Here is a 15,323-nt window from a genome sequence, read left to right as displayed (position 1 = left end):
CTGCAAGAAGTGCATCCAGCTGCATCTTCTAACACTCTGCATTAAGGAGCTGGAGCTGGAAATGGATGAACTCCAGGTCATTCGGAAGGCTAAGGGGGTGATCGATGGTGCGTATAGAGAAATAGTTACATTCAAGGTGCAGGACACTGGAAACTGGGTGACAGCCAGGAAGGAGAAAGGGGTTAAACAGTCAATGCAGAATTCCTCTGTTGCCACCTTCCTCAACAATAGGATACTGTTCTGTGTGGGGTGGGGGGAATGACATAGCAGAGGAAGGTCACAGCAGTCAGGTCTCTGGCACAGAGACTCGAAAGGAAGTGAGGGGAGAAGAAGCAAGCTGTGGTGATAGGGGATATGTTAGTTCGGGGAAAGGACAGGATGTTCTGTGGACGAGAATGAGATTCCTGGATGGTATGTCGCCTCCTGGGTGCCAGGGTCCAGGACATCTCAGATCGAGTTCTCAGTACATTCTTAAATGGAGGGTAAACAGCCAGAGATCATGGTCCATGTAGGTTCCAATGACATGGGTAGTAAGAGTGACGAGGTTCTGCAAAGGGAATTCAGAGAGTTAGGTGCTAAGTTTAAAGGGCAGGATTTCTAGGGTTGTGATCTCAGGTTTACTAACCGTGCCATGTGCTAGTGAAGCCAGAAATAGGAAGATTATACAATTTAACACATGGCTAAGAATTTGGTGTAAGGGGGAGGGCATAAGAGTTTTGGATCATTGGTCTCTCTTCCAGAGCAGGTGGCTCCTGTACAGAAGTGACAGCCTGCACCAGAACTGGAATAGGACTAATGTCCCAGTGAGAAGGTTTGCTGGTGCTGCACTGTGAGGTTTGATCTAGAGTTGCAGGGGGATGGGAATCAGAGTGCTAGAACAATCAGTGGAGAGGTTGTGGAAGCAGATACTGTTGAAACCTCAAGCAAACTCAGGAATCAAATAGCTGAGCATGATGCTATTAGTGTCCTGAGCTGCATATATTTCAATGCAGGAAGTATAATAGATGAGCTCAAGGCATGGATCACCCACCTGGAATTAGGATATTGTAGCCATTAGTGAGACTTTGTTGAAGGAGGGGCAGGACTGATAGCTCAATATTCCATGTTCCTGTTGCTTTCGATGCGACTGAGTGGGAGGGATTAAAGAAAGAGGGGTGGTGTTACTAATCAGGAAAAATGACACAGCAGTGCTCCATCAGGACAAAAGGGAGAACTCATCTAGTGAGGCATTTTGGGTGGAAATGAGTAATAAGAAAGGGCTATATTATAAACCACCCAACAGTCCAAGGGATTTAGAGGAACAAATTTGTAGAGAGATTACAGACTGTTGCAAGAAACATAAGATTTTATAGTAGGTGATTTTAACTTTCCACATATTGGCTGGGACTCCCATACTGTAAAAGGTCTAGATGGGATAAAGTTTGTCGAACATGTTCAGGAAAGTTTCCTTTATCAATAAGTAGAAGCACCAATGAAAGAGTGTGTGTTACTTGATCTGCTATTAGGAAATGAGACGGCAGGTGAAAGAAGTTTATGTAGGGGAACACTTCACATCTAGTGATCATAATGCCACAAGTTTCAAAGTAAATTTGCAAAATGATAGGTCTAGTTGAGGTTATAAACTAAAGAAAGGCCAATTTTAATGATATCAGAAAATTTTTGGCAGATGTGGATTGGTACAGGCTGTTTTTTGGCAAAGGTGAACTTGATAAGTGGGAGGCCTTCAAAAATGAAATTTTAAGAGTACTGTACAAAGATCATATGTGCCTGTTGAGGCCCTGGTCAAAAAAAACAGAGGTGCATCACAGGTATAGGCAGGTAGGAACAAATGAGGTGCTTATGGAGTATAAGATATTGTGATCTGGCACTTTGAGAGTACGATTAGGTTTGGAACCGAGTGTGCAGTCTGGAGGACCAGAAGCCTGGAGAAGGGGTGTGAACCCATGATCGACTCTATTGTTTCTCTCCAATTGAAATGTTGAGCAAGGATGAAGTTGACAAGGACAACAGTGGAGGACAGGCGTCTGGCGTCGTCTGCCTGCATTTGACTGGACTTCCTCTCCCTCTCACTAGCTGCTTTCGGAGGAAAGTGCAGGGATCTTGGAGTCCATGTAGCAAGGATTGATCAGCAAGGCTCAGAGATGCAGACTCATTTTGGAGGACCTTGTGTTACATGTGTTTCTAGATTCTGGTTACCCTTTCTTTTGCTATTTTTGTGCCGTTTGATCGGAGCAATCAATGTGGACTGAGGTGTTTTGGTGAAGAATAGCTCTGTGGCCTGCAGTAGGCTAGCAGCAGTGCAATGAACTGAAATAAAGTGAATACCACTGAACTCCCAGTTTGATGTTTGATATTCTATGCGTTATGCACTCGCTTGCAGAATTTGCCATTTGCACAATTTGTTCTTTTTATGCACATTGAGTGTTTGATGTTTTCTTGAACGGTTTCCATGGCATTTCTTTGTTTCATGGCTGTCTGCAGGAGGACGAATCTCAGAGTTATATTCCATATACATACTTTGATAATAAATGTATTTCAAATCTTTTGAATCTTTGAATATTCATTACCATGAATGATGTGAGTTTGTAATCATTTTGCAAGCTCGCAAACTGTAAAATGCATTGCACTCCCATCACTCAACAAACCCAAAAAAAATCTTTCAAGCTGCGACCTAACATTCAGAAACCTCAATATACTCTAACAAACTTGCCATTATTTCAAGCTTCATAGTTAAATCTTGCAGCTCCCACACATTGATAGTTAGTCAAAGCATTCAAGCACATTGTAAGAGATTTGCTGGAAAGGCATAGCATAACAACACAAGGAGAAAAAAATAACATCAATGGACAAGGGAGGCACCTACAGCACAGATCCTAGAGTACAAAGTGCTGGTCATAACTGAAGCAACAATCTCGAAGTGTGAAGACAGTGGCAAATGAAAACCTACTTCAGAGTATGGTATCCCAAATAATTATTCTCAAATTTCTCTCCCTGTCATCACAGAATCTCCTCTAATAATTCATAATAGAATTATTCTCCTTTACCATTAGTCTTCAGATGTTTTCCTTTTAGACATTCAAAGCCTCTTAAATGTCCTGATGAGTGGCAAAGACCTCAGTGGTGGAGCTGGCAGAAGATGATTACACATCACAATGGCAGTGAAGGCAGAAGAAGGCTGCAGAAGTGAAGGGTCCACAGTGACATACACTTCATGCTACTGGATCCTAACCTCGATCTGTCAAGGACTGTGATGGCTACCAGAGCATCAGCCTCCCCTTGCTGAACAAAGTCATGCACAGCAGTTCTTCTTTAAGGGAATCCAACCTAACCTCTTAGAACATCATACTCAACTCAAGTGATTGCAAGAAGAGCAGCAAAAGAGCAATTCTAATGGCTCCTACTCTCACCCACACTCAGCAGCACTCAAACCCACCAATCTAGAAGGCAGCACTTCACATCTGAGTGACCAGCAGTCACCACTGGTGAAAAGGGTGTATCAGCTGAAAGCATATTACAGAGCAGGATTACACACAAATTCACCTGCAGAGGACTTCAGTGACAACTTCGATTGATGACCTTCAGAAAGAGCTCACTGGCACACACATTGAAAGTTTTGTGCACTGACAAGCCTCCTGTAAAGCTCGTAGCATCAACATATGTGTGAGAGATTAACTCCAGTCTTGTATTAAGTTTGACATGAAGCTTGCAGCCTATTTTGCCCAGTTTGGAAGACGTAGCCAGCAACAATCAAACACTGGGGGAACCCAATCATTATACAGCATCTAATACTAGGTCTTTAGGTTCCAGTGCAACACCAAAAAAGTCACTCAGCATAAGAGTGCTATAACTGATAAGCTGATGCAAAGTCAGCATATAATCAGCAAACTCTGGTCACTGCATCATGACTCTGGACTCCAATGCTCAAGGGCTCATTGAAAGTGTCACTACAATCAACTTACCAGAAGTTCTCTGGGATCCAAAGAAGTAGAATACAGATCCATTTCTCAAATATGGGTGACATGGTAGTGTAGCAGTTAGCATAATGCTTTACAGAGCCAGCAACCCAGGTTCAATTCCTGCTGCTGTCAGAAGTTTGTACGTTCTTCACATGACTATATGAATTTTCTCCAGGTGCTCTGATTTTCTCCTACATTCTAAAGGCATATGTATTAACAGGTTAATTGGTTACATGAGTTAATTGGGTGGCGCAGTGTTACTGGGCTGGATGGGCCTGTACCGTGCTATAACTAAATAACTAAAATAAATAATGACAAGTCGGAGTATAGGAAAGGGATACAGATATGGTGTCGGGACAACTCTCACTAAATGGCAACAAAAGAGGTGGTCATTGAATTAAGAAAGGAGGGTAGTGCAAATGGTCCTGTCTACAGTGTTGAAGTTGAGAGGACTTAGAACTTCAAGTGTGAACATCACCTTGTCCAACCATGTTGATGGTCCTGGCAAAGAAAGCTCACCAACGCTTCTACTTCCTCAGGAGGTGAAAGAAATCTGACATGTCCATGTCAATTCTTATCAAATTCTATTGTTGTACCAAAGAGAGCATTCTATCTGGCTGCATAAGGACTTGGTATGGCAACAGCTCTGCATGTAGCTGCAAGAAACTGCAAAGCTACCAAGAAGGCACCGGTAAACCAGGGTGACATGTTGCAGGTTGCTTACAAATCTTCTGAAAATATCTCTTCTGAATTACTCTCATAAGACCATAAGATATAGGAGCAAATGTAGGCCATTCCACCCATCGAGTCTGCTCCGCCATTCAATCATAGGCTGATCCAGTTCTTCCAGTCATCCCCACTCCACTGACTTCTCCCCATACTCTGATGGCCTGGCTGTTGAAAAACCTACCTATCTCTGCCTTAAATGCAACCAATGACTTGGCAGCAAGTTCCACAGATTTACCACCCTCTGACTAAAGTAATTTCTCTACATCTATGTTCTAAATGGATGTCCTTTAATCCTGCGGTCATGACCTCTTGTCCTAGAAACCCCTACCATGGGAAATAACTTTGCTATATCTAATCTCTTCAGGTCTTTTAACATTCGGAATGTTTCAATGAGATCTCCCCCCCCCCCCCCCCGCCCCGATTCTCCTGAACTCCAGGGAATACAGCCCAAGAGCTGCCAGACATTCCTCATACAGTAACCCTTTCATTCCTGGAATCATTCTTGTGAACCTTCTCTTAAGCCTCTCCAATGTAAGTATATCTTTTCTAAAATAAGGAGCCCAAAACTGCACTCAATGATCCAAGTATGGTCTCACAGGTGCTTTATAGAGTCTCAACATCACCTCCCTGGTCTTATATGCTGTACCTCTAGAAATGAATGCTAACATTGCATTTGCCTTCTGCACCACTGACTCAACATGGAGGTTAACCTTTAGGGTATCCTTCACAAGGACTCCCAAGTCCCTTTGCATCTCTGCATTTTGAATTATCTCCCCATCTAAATAATAGTCTGCCCATTTATTTCTTTCACCAAAGTGCATGACCATACACTTTCCAACACTGTATTTCACTTGCCACTTCTTTGCCCATTCCCCTAAACTATCTAAGTATCTCTGCAGGCTCTCTGTTTTCTCAACACTATGCACTTCTCCAACTATTTTTGTATCATTGGCAAAGTTAGCCACAAATCCATAAATCCCATTGTCCAAATCACTGACAGACATCGTAAAAAGCAGCAGTCCCAACACCAACCCCTGTGGAACTCCACTGGTAACCAGCAGCCAGCCAGAATAGGATCCCTTTATGTTTTCTGCCAACCAGCCAATGCTCCACCCATGCTGGTAACATCCCTGTAATTCCATAGGCTCCTATCTTGCTAAGCAGCCTCATGTATAGCACCTTGTCAAAGGCCTTCTGAAAATCCAAGTACACCATGTCTACTGCATCTCCTTTGCCTACCCTGCTTATAATTTCCTCAAAAAATTGCAGTAGGTTAGTGAGGTCCCTATGTTATCCCTTCTAATGATTTAATATTATTTCTTATACACAGGGCCACACCACATGCTCTGCCTGCTAACCTATCTTTCCAATACATCATATATCCTTGGACATTCAGCTCCTAATGGCCACAACATCATATTTGTTAATCTGTAGCTGAATTTCAAGATCGTCCATTTTATTTCTTAGGCTGCGTTCATTCAAATATAACACTTTCAGTCCAGTATTTGTTGCTTTCTGTTTTAACTGCGCCATGCCTCTATTGTACTGTAAATCATCTCACTGGCTGTGATTATGCCTCATCTCCTGCCTCTCCTTTTTATCATCTCTGTTGCACACTATCTTTGATTTATTTCTGTTTCCCCCTTCCTCACTCCAGCCACTCTGGTTCTCATTCCCCTGCCAAATTAGTTTAATCCCTCCCTAACAGCTCTATTAAACCTGCCTGCTAAGATATTGGACCCCTTTGGGTTCAGGTGTAATCCGTACTTTTTGTACAAGTCATACCTCCCCCAGAAGAAACCCCATTGTTCCAGGAACGTGAAGCCCTGTCCCCTACACCAGTCTCTCAGCCACACATTAATACGCCTGATCATGCTATTCTTGCACTCGTTAGCACATGGCACAGGCAGCAATCCTGAGATTACTACTCTGGATGTCTGCTTTTCAGCTTCCTACCCAAATCCCGGAATTCTCTCTTCATTCCTCCTCCCTTTTTCTACCAATGTCATTGATACCAACGTGTACCAAGGCTTCTGGCTGTTCACCCTCTCCCTTCAGAATACTCTGCACCCGATCCAAGCCATCCCATACCCTGGCACCTGGGAGGCAACATATCATGCAGTTATCTCTATCAGGCTGACAGAAACTCCTGTCTGTTTCTCTCAATATGGAATCCCCTATGACTACCGCATTCCTCATCATCTTCTCTCCCTTCTGCACCACTCTCACTGCAATCTGCAGCCTGTAATTTCCCTTAAGCAATTTACTTTAGAACTATCTTAATGAACCAGTGATTTCACAATCCTCTGATGGACTCAACGTACTTAACTCTCAAGTGTGCAGTTGCAGCACCTTTAAATGGGTGAAGGTACATCACTATAGCCGGAAGAGATGGAGGAGGGGAGTACTCCAAGCCAGGCTGAAATGCTAAGCAATGAAAGTTCCTCTACCTAGCATCTTGTTAGCAAAAATACATTCACTAGAGAATAAGATTGAGGACCTGAGGGCAAGATTGCAATATCCGATGGAAAGGAGGAATTGTTTCATTCTGAGTTTCGTGGAGACAGCTCACTCCAAACATGCCAGATTTGGAGATCAGACCTGAGGGCTTCTTGAAACACAGGATGAACCAAACTGCGAACCTGGAAAAGGCAAAAGGTGGGGGTCTGTGTTCATGATAAAGTTTCTGTAGTGCTCCACCACAGTGGTCTTGATCTTGTTGCAATCTTGTTCCCTCGACCTGAAGCATCTAACAATTAAGTACCAACCATTCTGTTTACCAAGACAGTCCACCTCCGTGATCCTGGCCACAGTTTACATTGTATCAAAAGACAGTCTTAACCAGGCTCTTCAGATATTAATGCTGCCATCACCAAACAAGAAACCGTCCACACCAATGCATTTCAAATCATAGTCAAAGATTTCAATCAAGCATACTTGAAGAAATCTCTACCCAATTATCATCAACATATAACCTGAAGCACCAGGGATCCAAATATAGTAGTCTACTGCTATGCTACAAATAGGAATGCCTACCATTCCATGTCTAGACCGCATTTCAGGAAATCTAATCTGATCAATTGGTTGTCCTTCCTGCATATCTGCAAATCTCCATGGACTGTCACCTTGTCGTGGTGAAGAAGCTTGTGTGGCCGAGATCCTGAGAGCAATGCCGTCTGGAGCTATGCTCCTGATAGGGTCACCCATGGCAGTAAGGTTGAGGGTGAGGTCCCTGACAAAGAACAATCCAACCAAGACCTCAACGGTGGAACAAGCAGACGAAGTTACTTCAAACTCAACGGCTGTGAAGGCGGATGAAGGCTGCAACAAATCCATCAGCTCCAATCATCATGGTTTCCATGGCATTGGAATCAGTTAGTTGATTTGTTAAGTATTATGTGCTTTTTGGAGTGCAACATCAAGTACACATTAAACAAATACATGCACAGGCGTCTTCACTCTGTGGATATGGAACGAAGACCATAAACCTCGACCTCGAGGGATAGCCTCAATTACCTGCATACAGTAGAGACTAAAGAACAAGTCCCCAGAGATAAGGACAACAAAGAGGTGATCACAGGAGGCAGAGGACCGGCTACAGGATAGGTTTGAGTTGGTGGACTGGGCCACGTTCAAGCACTCATCAGAGGATCTGAATGAATACATCACAGGTATAACAGGCTTTATTAAAATAGTCATGGGTGAGTGGGTCCCCACAAAACCATTCAGTCTTCTCCAAGCAGAACCTCTGAATCAACCATGAAGTCTTCAATCTGCTAAGGGCCAGATCAATGGCATACAGTTCTAGCAACCAAGTTCTTGGTGACAAAAGGGATCCAGTACAATCTCTGGAAAGCCATCTCAAGGGCGAAATGGAAATTCCGGACCAAATTGGGGGATGCATGACCGATGTGACAGAGCTTGAATGCTATTGCCTCTTACGAAGTGAAACCAAGTGACATAGGTGACAACAAGCTTCCAGAGAGCTCAATGCTTTCTATGCTTGATTTGACTGGCAAAATATGGAGTTAGCTTCATGAACTCCCTCAACCTCTGATGACCCTGTGATATCAGTATCTGAGGCCATCGTGAGAACATGCTTCAGGAGGGTGAACCCAGTGAACACACAGAAACAATTCGGCTGAGATGGGGTACCTGTGTTGATTACTGACTGACATGTTGATGTTTTTAACCTCTCACTTCAGTAGTTTGAGGTACCTACCTGCTTCAAGCAGACTTCAATTATACAGGTGTCTAAGAAGAATACAGTAACTTGCCACAATAACGATCATCCAGTAGCATTTTTATCCACTGAGATGAAGTTCTCTGAGAGGTTGGAGATGAAACATTAAATTCTGCCTGTGAAGTGACTTGTATCTGCTCCAATTAGCCTGCTGGTACAACAGGTTCACAACAGACGCCATTTCATTGGGTCTTCTTTTAACCTCGGAACATCCTTTTTATTGACTACAGTTTGGCATTCAACACTATCATCCCCTCAAAACTAATCACTAATCAATAAGATCTTGACCTCAATACTTCCTTATGCAATTGGATCCTCGATTTCCTCACTTGCAGACCCCAGTCAGTTTAGACTGGCAACAACATCTCTTCCACAATCTGTGATTTAGCCTCCTGCTCTACTTGCTCTACTGTGGTAAACCATGTATATCTGCCTGGACATGCCCCTCTGCTGACTGCTCCTGTGGCTCCTCCCACAGACCCCTGAATAAAGGTGATTGTGTCACTGCTCCTCCCACAGTCCAGGGCAGTCATCTGGCATGGATGTGCTCCGTTTTAGTGCTAATAAAAGTCTTTCAGTATTTACAGATGCTGGAAATAAATAAAAAAAAAACAAAATGCTGGTTCTGCCAGCATTTTGTGCCTTTCAGTATTTACTCTACTTCCAGTCTCTTGGAGTTATTGATAGTGCATCATCTACACTTATTACTGCATGGCTAAGCCATATTCAAGCTTGCTAATGACTTCAAAGGTAGTGACAAATCTGCATACAAGAGGGAGACTGAAAATCTGGCTGAGTGATGCCACAACAACCACCTCTCATTCAATAACAGTAAGACCAAGGAGCAGATTATTGACTTCAGGAGGAGGAAACAAAAATCCATGAGCTAACCCTCACTGGGGCAGAAAGGGTCAGTAACTTTAAGTTCCTCGATGTTATCTTTTCATGGGATCTGTCCTGAGCCCAACAATTATGAAGAAAACACAGCAGTGCTTCTACTTCTTTAGAAGTTTGAGAAGATTTGACATAACATCTAAATCTCTGACGAACTTCTATGGATGTATGGTGGAGAGTTTATTGACTGGTTGCATTAAGGCCTAGTATGGAAACACCAATGTCCCTGAATAGAAAATCTGATATATGGCCTAGTCCATCACAGGTAAAGCCCATCTGTATTGAGCACATCTGTATGTTGCAGGAAATCAGCATCCATCATCAAGGACGCCTACCATCCAGACCATGCTCTTTTCTCACCTCTGCCATTGGGAAGAAAGTATAGGAGTCACAGGACCCACAACACCAGGTTTAGGAACAGTTATTGCTCCTCAACCATCAGGATCTTGAACTGGAGGCGATAACTTCACTCACCCCATCACTGAACCGTTCCCACAAATTACGGACTCACTTTCAAGGATGTTTCATCTCATGTTCTTGAAATCTATTGCTTATTTATTATTATTATTGGTTTCTCTTTCGTATTTACAGAGTTTGTTGTCCATTGCACATTGGGTGTTTGGCCGTCCTATTGGATTCAGCCTTTCATTTAGTCTATTGTGTTTCTTGGATTTACTAAGCCTACAAGAAAACAAATCTCAGGGTTGTATATGGTGACCTATAGATATGCACTTTGATAATAAATTGACTTTGACCTTTGAGTTGTGGATCAAGCTCAGCATATTCCAAGACTCAGTCTGTACTTCTCACTGCCTCAGTAAAGCAGCAAGCATAAAGACCTACCCACCCATGACATCATTTTCTCTCTCCCCTCCTCCCTCCTTACTTTGGACAGAAGATACAAAAACCTGAAAGAACATATCATCGGGCTCAAGGACAGCTTCCATCCCACTGTTTTCAGACACTTGAATAGACCCCTTATACAATAAGATGGACTCTTGACCTTGCAATCTACCTCATTATGATTTTGCGCTTTATTGTGTACCTGTTTTGCACATTATTGGTATCTTTTACAGTATATTCTGCATTGTCATTGTTTTATCTTGTTCTACCTCAATGCTCTGTGTAATGGTTTGATTTAAATAAACAGTATGCAAGACAAGCTTTTCACTGTATCTTGGTACATGTGACAATAATAAACTAATTTACAGGCCTAAACAGCTGGTGTTCTCTCCAAAGCCAGCTTTCCTCAATCCAGTTTGTTCAAGGATGTTGAACAAGGTCATCTGTGGCCTTCTTCATTGCAAGTCAGCCACTTTTTAACAAGGAAGCTGCAGCTATTGTGTTTGTATGGATCAATTATGTAAACTGCACAGGCTGGAGATGAATAAGGATCATGCTTACAAGGATTGTAAAGAGAAAATCAAGTTGGAGATTAACTGCTTCTTCACTTTCTGAGGAACAGCAGACCTGTGCATCAGGTTGCAAAATTAAATTACAGAGAAGGACAAATGAAGTTAAAAAGAAAATGCCAAAACAATCACTCTATGTATTTTCTCTACAGATATTGCCTGCCCTTCTGAGTATTTGCAGTATCTAGCATCTTCTTATTTGTAGATCATGTTGCGGGTTTCTACAGTACACATAATTCCTTGAACTCCTTCACCTCACATAACATGCAGGTATTCCTTGAAATAAATCATGGACAAATAATCAGATTTTCTAAAAATCTTCATTTATTTCAGTCTGTCTCTATTATACTTTCATTAATAGTAAAACAGTGAATGTATGTAAATAAGCAACATAGCTCATCATTTTTTCCTTAAAATACGCTCTATTGTTACTGAGTCATTAATCAACAGTTTACTCTGCTCAAAATGACAATGCTATGGAAGTAAATTTTTTAGAAGATTACTGCCAATTTAGGCACACCCTCAAAATTGCTTGCCACCCCTAATTTTAGCTTATATTTTTTTCATCCATATTCACCTATTAGATTCAATGGTCCAAATATAGTTATCATTGCTTTCTATCCATGGAGATCCAGAGAAATTAGATATGCTATCAATTGAATTCAATATTGAAAATTGCTTAACATGACCCAACATAAAACAAAAGAGATCAACAGGAAATATATCCAACAAACAAAGAACACACACACTTAATGGCCACTTTATTAGGCACCCTGTTCACCTGGCCATTAATGCAAATATTTAATCAGCCAATCATGTGGCTGCAATTCAATGGATAAAAGCATGCAAACATGGTCAAGAGGTTCAGTTGTAGAGGCCAAACATCAGAATGTGGAAGAAATGAGTCATGCACAACAATCTGGAGTTTACAGAGAATAGTGTGAAAAATTTTAAAAAGCATCTAGTGACCATCTGCTCTGTGGTGAAAATGCTTTGTTACTGAGAGAAGTCAAAGGAAAATGATCTTTTTCGAGGTAACGAGATGGCGGCAGTAACTCAAATAACCACGCATTACAACAGTGGTGTGCAGAAGAGCATCTCTGAGTGACTACACATTGAACCTTGAAGTGAATGGGCTACAGCAGCAGAAGACCACACTGGGTTCCATTCTTGTGGCCACTTTAAGGAAATAGATAGATAGATAAAAGGATACTTTATTGATCCCAAAGGAAATTACAGTGTCACCATAACATGGCAAGTGCATTGACAAAAATATTAGAAGTAGAAAGAATAAAAAATAAGTTACCACGAACAGTCTAACCAGAGGGAGTCATCACTTCCCTGGCTGAAGGTTGACTCGCTATAGAGCCTAATGGCTGAGGGTTAAGAATAACCTCATACAGCGCTCTTTGAGCAGCACAGTTGTCTTAGTCAACTTTAGTACCTAATAAAGTGCCACTGACCGCATGTAAATTGCCTTAATACCGTAATAATCTATTAAAAATAGATTAATTCAACTGGAAGCAGTAGATTAAATAATGTGCCTAATTCAAAGGCAGGTTTTAACAACTAAAAAAAAACTTCTCCAAAATGGTTGAACTTAGATCAAATTACCTTTCCAAAACAAAACTAGTTATTTCCTTTCCAAAACAAAACTAGTTATTTCCTTTCCAAAACAAAACTAGTTATTTCCTTATAGACCCAAGCACTTTAGCTATCGCTACTCAACAACAAAACATCAGCAACTATAATATTTCAGCACAAACTTGAAGGGCCAGTTTATGTGCTGTCGTGTTCTATGATTCTTAATAGCTGTGAAGACGATTATCTTTCAAATCAATCCTGAAATTGATCTCGTCACACTATTCATCAGTCTTGTACTATAATATCAAATTAGGAACTAGGAGACACTTTACACGCCATTTAGTCTCCCCTCATCATCATCGCTATGTGCTGAGTTGTGTGACGTAAGCGATCATAATCTTTGACAATGATTGTTCATAGCAAATTTTTCTACAGTAGAGATTTGCCACTGCCTTCTTCTGGACTGTGTCTTTACAAGACGGGTGACCCCAGCCATTATCAATACTCTTCAGAGATTGTCTGCCTGGCCATCAATGGTCACATAACCAGGATTTGTGATATGCACCAGCTGCTCATACGACCACCCACCACCTGCTCCCATGGCTTCATGTGACCCTGATCCAGGGTGCTAAGCATGTGCTACATCTTGTCCAAGGGTGATGTGCAGGTTAGCAAAGGGAAGGAATGCCTTACACCTCCTTTGGTAGAGTTGCATCTCCACCCCACCACCCTATTTTCACTACCAAAAGAAATTCAGTTAAAATTCTGAAACAACTTCTACGAGTCTGTGGTGGCCAATGCTATCATGTTTGCTGTTATGTGCTGGGGCAGCAGGCTGAGGGTAGTAGATACCAACAGAATCAACAAACTCATTCGTAAGGCCAGTGATGTTGTGAGGGTGGAACTGTACTCTCTGACGGTGGTGTCTGAAAAGAGGATGCTGTCCAAGTTGCATGCCATCTTGGACAATGTCTCCCATCCACTTCATAATGTACTAGTTAGGCACAGGAGTACATTCAGCCAGAGACTCATTCCACCAAGATGCAACACTGAGCATCATAGGAAGTCATTCCTGCCTGTGGCCATCAAACTTTACAACTCCTCCCTCAGAGTGTCAGACACTCTGAGCCAATAGGCTGGTCCTGGACTTATTTCCACTTGGCATATTTAACTTATTATTATTTCATTATTTGTGGTTTTCTATTTCTACACTATTCTTGGTTGGTGCAACTGTAACAAAACCCAATTTCCCTCGAGATCAATAAAGTATGTCTGTCTGTCTGTCTGTCTGTCTACACAGTGAGAATTGTTTAAGATTTAGCACATCTAAAACATGCACCTAGAAAATTTAAGTTCAATTATAACTTTTACATGCATCTATGAAATGTCCAGTCAAAAAATTGGGATTGATCTTTTTGTGATACATATGGTGCCAGTTTCAACCTTTCTTTCCCGTAGTAATTATTGTTAGCTAAGAGTGCAGAGAATCAAATTGACAATTCATTAGTTCCTGCTTGGTTTGATTTCATGTTTTCAGATATAAAGTGATGATCACCTCAATTAAAGAATAAAACACATACAATGTGAATACATGTTTTAAATATTCTGTTACTACTAAGCCATATTCTTGGAAATGATTTTCCTTCTGGATGGCATGACAACCTCTCTGCCCAAGACAGCTAAAAATTGGCAGAGTTGTGGACATGGCTCAGCATGTCATGGAAACTACTGTCTGCTCCACTGACCCTCGCAACAATTCCCGCTGCCTCAGGAAAACAGCTGATCATATATCTGAAAATGAAGAATCAAAACAAGCAGGAACTAATGAGCTGTCAATTTGATTCTCTGCACTGTTGTATAACAATTATTATTACGTGAAAGAAAAGTTGAAAATGGTGTCATATTTATCACAAAAAATTATTAATCCCAATTTTTTGGCTGGACATCTCATAGGTCATCCCGATCATTCTCTTCTTCTCCCACTTTCTATTGGCAGAGGATACCAAAGCTTGAAAACATGCACAACCAGCCTCAAGGACAGCCTTCGTCCTGCTGATACAAGACTCAAATAAATCTCACGTATGATAAAAATGAATTCTTGATTTCTCAGTGAGGCTCTTGCATTTTATTTAACTACCTGCATACTCTAACTGTAACATGATATTCTGCATAGTAATACACACAAAATGCTGGAGGAACTCAGCAGGCCAGGCAGCAACTATGGAAAAGAGTAAACAGCTGACATTTCAGGTCAAGACCCTTCATCAGGACTGGCTTTATATCTGGAAATATAGAATCTGCAAAAATTCAGGACTCAGGATATTCTGCAAGACGCACTAAATGCTGGAGGTACTGAGCAGGCCAGCAGCATCAGTGGAAAAGAGTACAGTCGATGTTTTGGGCCGCGACCCTTCATCGAAAATGAGGAGTCAGAGTAAGAAAGTTGGGGGGAGGAGGGGAGGAAGAACTTCCGGTATGCCCCTCACCCCCACTCCCCTTCACCAT

At 41.7% G+C, this 15,323-nt stretch overlaps 1 protein-coding gene across 3 annotated transcripts in view; it reads right to left on the bottom strand.

Annotated features, from left to right (window-relative positions):
- The window catches only part of prkn (parkin RBR E3 ubiquitin protein ligase), a 1,175,275-nt gene that overhangs the window by 1,054,165 nt on the left and 105,787 nt on the right, over window positions 1–15,323 (bottom strand). The window lies entirely within an intron of this gene.

This window comes from Hypanus sabinus, chromosome 12 (genome assembly GCF_030144855.1).
Source record: "Hypanus sabinus isolate sHypSab1 chromosome 12, sHypSab1.hap1, whole genome shotgun sequence".
Classification (NCBI taxonomy): Eukaryota; Metazoa; Chordata; class Chondrichthyes; order Myliobatiformes; family Dasyatidae; genus Hypanus; species Hypanus sabinus.
This window is presented reverse-complemented; position numbering and strand designations above follow the sequence as displayed.